The sequence below is a fragment of the Panicum virgatum genome, chromosome 5N (assembly GCF_016808335.1).
Source record: "Panicum virgatum strain AP13 chromosome 5N, P.virgatum_v5, whole genome shotgun sequence".
In the NCBI taxonomy this organism is placed as follows: Eukaryota; Viridiplantae; Streptophyta; class Magnoliopsida; order Poales; family Poaceae; genus Panicum; species Panicum virgatum.
This window is the reverse complement of record NC_053149.1, coordinates 5,659,872-5,665,070: the sequence shown is the minus strand read 5'-3', so window position 1 is coordinate 5,665,070 and position 5,199 is coordinate 5,659,872.

Below are 5,199 nucleotides of genomic sequence, written 5' to 3'. Positions count from 1 at the left end.
AACAGGGCTATTATTTACTGGTGTTAAAATCTTTTGGATACCTTCACTTTCTACAACTAAACTAATCCAATGCATTAAGGAGAACAAAAACCTACCTGTATGATTCAGAACTAAATTATATAGATGATATTTCTAAGTATTTGCATTGATACCCGTGCATTGTTTCTATCAACAAGCTAAGAAGATTTGAATATAATTTTCTAACAGGCAAGGCTCCAACAATGTGCTCCTGCCCAATATATTTTGGAATTCATTTGTGCACCTATTGATGAAAACATATTCAAGAAGTAGATTTGAAGGTAGTTTATTTGTTCCATTCGCCACATTTAAGACATTTCATAGGACTACAAAGTATATATACTCTAATAAAACTACAACAAAAGTGCCAAATTTATATTTCTGGCTCAGTTCAATATCAGATAACCTACATATTCTGCAATATCATTTTTTCCACAAAGAATTTTATAGAGCACAATGAAGACCGTTCTTTTATCATAAAGACATGGCACGTACAAGAACAAAGCAGAATTATATCTCACCTTGTTTTTACAGTCTGCCTCATATTGGGAGCACCAGCTGCACGAAGGGCCTGAGCTTCTCCCATCGAACCAACACAGAAAATAGGATATAATTCAGATATATGTCCAAAAAAAAACTACAGGAGTTAACCTTCGTACATCTCTTCTGGTTCCCCCCTTTCTTGTGTCCCTTATTCTCTGAGTCTTTTTCTCTGTGTTGTGCCCCTTGGACACAAATCACAAGCAGCAGGTAGGGATTTCACGTCCTCCAAGCAACAGTGCTCCCAGGGAGGCCGCTTGAAGGGCATGTCTCTCCCATGTTGCTGCGGCCGGGTGGGACGGCCTCTAACAAATTGGAACCCAATATGCTCCAAAGAGACTAATGGATGCGTCCCTGGCAGAGGTGATGTTGGAGGCCGGGCTGCAGCCTGGTGGTGCTATCATTTGCGCATGTGCGGCTAACGACTTCATGCAGTGTCTGTTGTGCTTGCAAGGTGCTCGACCAATTCCCTAAATAATATGTCTACTGCTTTGATTTATGCTGTCTGCATTTATCGTCAACTCATTAGTCATTACTCATCTCTGGTTAAAGTAATCAATTCTTGTGACATGTTTATGCTAACAGTAGTGAAAATATGTCTTGTCTGATCACAGTTTCTAGCATGGTTATTTTACTTACGTGAGTTTACATCAGCTTGAAAGCTAGGGGATAAATTTGTGTATGAGTTTCACTAAGAAAACTAAAGCTTTCTTATAACTTATAATGAATTCAGTCACGATTGTGAACTTTCTGAAAAACTTCAAAAGTCGATGGTCCAAGCTAAATAAATAAAGAGTAAGGTGTTGCTGTAAAATCTTTCATAAGTTGCTTTCAAATTTACAGTGGGCTATGCTCTTTTCCTACTCATGTTGCAATGCATTATGAAAGGCAATGATCACAAATTGATAGATTATGACATGCACTTGCTTGCTACAGAATGATTGTACATTTATGCTTTAATAAAAATGACTTTTGAGTGGTACATGTCTACCTTCCTCATAATGTTTGTCATCCTGCTTGGTTATAGTGAACCATTGAGCACACCGATAGTCTGATACGCTTATTCTTTGCTTCAGAAGTAGTTGAGTACTGGATGTCCATAAGAAAAGTTATGCATTCTACTCTAAAATACATATGGACTAAAAATTGAGGCCCTGCTTGGATGTATAGTATCTTTAGAGATGGTATTCAGATGAACATAATTCATTTGTATACTGAGCTTCAGGAAAGTTTCTATGTCTATTTGTTCTATTCTATTTTTATATTTGAAGGTGGAAAAGATCTTTGATAACTAATTACATGTATCTAACTTTGAGGTATGTTGGCTTTATTTGTAGAAGAGTTATTTACCTGCCTTTGAGGGCAGAAAAGCGCACATGAGTCTGACCCCATAACTGGGGAGGGAACAAGCCTCATTGTTACCACCCTGGAACTATTGCTCTTCGATGTGTGAAATATTGAACGTTTGGCATTTACTATCACGCATACTTGAAACAAACTGAGGTCAGGTTGTTAAATTATTAGTTAAACACAATTATAGAGAAATTTAGCCCTCTGTTTCTCCAACCTCGTCTTCGAACGACCGTGCTCGAGGAATTACACACAAAATGTGCAGCTCATGCTTTCTGAAATTTTTAGCACTGTGTGTCGAGGTAGGTCTGCAGTACCTTCTTCCATACAATTTACAATGCAACTAGACCAAAGTTCGATGGAATCAGCCAATAATGATAGATGCCCTTGCATTGTTGGATTGGTTGCAGCTATTGCGACACTTATGGGATCATCTGCTACCCTACTATGCCCAAGGGCAGCATCACCTAGACCTTTGCTATCACAGTCCTCTTTATCGATAATGAGTGCTGGGATGATGTGCCATTTATCATGAAAGCCGGCAAGTCGCTGCACACCCGATGGTCAGTTATGCCACCCTCAGCTTTACTACATAATGCATGTCCTTGCTGCTGATGATCCGAAATGGCAACCGCTCATGTGCAAAGAGGTTGCAAGTTCATATCCATTTCAACATCCTGAAAGAGGTCTGAAGTGGCAAAGTTCTAATCCACATCTGAACTTCATAAACAAAATTGTTCATGGGTCGGTGAGATTTTTGTTTTTCCCCTTTCTGTTCATGAATTCATACAATTATCTACCTATCTATTTGTTAGGCTTAGGAATGTGGTCAATCAAATAGGCAAACCATATATAATGCATTTGAGGCTGTTTACATGGACGATCAAAACTGTATGTTCTCATATCATTCTCATAAATTTTAATCAATATCATGTTTTTAAATGACTGACTGGAACATCTGCGCATCAGTAAATTTTAATTTTGGCTTCCTCAAACTTTATACAACAAGCGGACAGCTTTTTCTTAAGTGCTGAAACATTGAAATGTAAAAACCAACATTCTCTGCACACAGTCTCACTCATAATATCCCGCCATTCAAATTATGCTACAGATTCCAGATGTTGGTTGAAATAAGTCTATTATCATCCTGTAATTATTTAGCTAATATGCTCATCCTTAAATTTCATTGATATATAGTCTATGCATTGCTCTGTCATATGTATTGAAGTTAATTTTATGAATTTCTTTGATATTCGATTAACAGGTCTTAATAGTGCTATAAAGTTGGAAGAAACACTGAATGAACAATAAGGTGCTAAAGGTGTATGCGAGCGGTGACTTCTTAATAAGCGCAGAACATCTTTGTTGTGCCTATCTGGTAAGTCCAGCAACAGCTGGGCAACTTGCCAAAGTCCAAAAGTTGACATCAGGATGCACTCCAGGCACTCTCATACATTGGTAATTTGGATGGAATGGGTAATTATTCTTAGAGCCATGAATAGACCTATTTAATCTTCTATCTTTGTGTAACTGGTATTTTTCACATCCATTACTGGCTGAGCAGACAGCTATTTTTATGTGTCGCAATGTTTGTGCTTACGTCTAAGGGATGCTACATGGTGTTATAAATATTACAAATGTTATTCATGAGGAAATTTAATGCTTATGTTGAGAATTTATTTTATCCTTGTTACGTGCCTTTCACTACCCGTAGCAACGCAAGGGCATGAACCTAGTACTGCTTAAAAAAAATCCGATTTGAATACAAGCTGAAGCGACGACCCTTTCGGCGCAACAGGCTTCAAGTCTCGGCCCACTTTAGTTTCAGCTCGTCGTCTCGTCCCCGCCCGTTGGACCAAAAGTGTATCGGGCCTGGGCCCAGAGCCTCGCCGACGCTGCACAGCCTGCACTGAAGTCTGGCTCTTTTGCTGTCGGTATAGGAGGCACCCAGCTGACATTTAGTTCCCCTGTCAAAATGGTTCGGCTAACATAGATTGATTGGCAGGCATTTACCTTGACTTTACTTTTACTCTTGCATATCATTATGGAGCCCATTTTGCTGAGATCACAATTTTCTGCATTTTGCCAAATTCATTCTACTTTTTTTCTAGACCTTGATTCAGATAACCTGTGGCTATTTTGCATGACATTGTTCCTTCAGTAAAGGAGATGTTAACAACGAGACAAATCCATTCCTCCATTTTCCTTGGCAATTTGCAACTGCCATCTATCTGCAAGGCTCCTGCAGCAGCACCAAGTACTACCGGCCACCCACGGTATCATACTCTGATCGCCTGATCCAAGCAGTGCTAGTACACTACTCCCTCTAGCTCTCCCAATGGCAGTATCCCTTTCCAAGCAGCCGGAGAGAAGCCTTTTGCAGGGCACTTTACTTGACCACCCAAAGCCCCTTTGAAAGCAGCAGCTTCTGTCTGCATGGACGGACGGACGGATGGATTCCCTCCAAGATGCCCCTTTTGTTTTCCCTTCTTTTCCTTGTCTTTGATACCTGTAAGCACCTTCCCTTGGCCCCCCTAAACCCCACTTTAAAGCCCAAGAGCATTGATCCCCTCTCCAAATCACTCACGCGCCGTAACCTTATCCCCCATGTGCGATGCTCATCGACATTCTATCCATCTTCCCCTTGGACTCTCGCTCCTGTTTGCATCCCTGCAAGTTATGTGCTGCCTACATCTTAATACGTACAAGAATTTGTAGAAAAGCTGGGGAGTTATAAAGTGCCTGGCTCATCGTAAGTCAATGCAGTGCACAAGGAAAACTGCAGACTTGCAGCAGCAGCAGCAGCAGGGGTGTTCAGGTCGAAAGGGTTTTGATCAGCAATGGCTACTCTCCTACCAGCAGACTAGTCCTGGGAGATGTAAAGCGAGCTAACAAAGGACCTGCCTAGGTCACTACATGTCATGCTGACGCTTACGAGAAGAAAATTGCTGGAAAATTTTGCAGCAAAGATGAACTGAAGATAAAAAAAATTCAGAGAGATAAAATATTTCTCTTTTCTGAGAAAACCTTGTGAATTTCCCCTCCTGTTTCATAAAAAAAATTGACTAGTCATGTCACTGTTTTTCACGCTTATGCTGTACACCGAGACGTGCAGTGAATGGATAATTGTTCACGGCTCCTTGCAGTACGGAGGAATCGATCCATTTCATGCCGTCCACGTCCAGTCAGGAGATTTAACGCATTAGGCACAGTAGAAAACGATGCAGCTACCAGGAGCAGTTCATAAGCAAAGAGAGAATCGTGTCACTGCAGTGGCATTTCAAGGCTCGA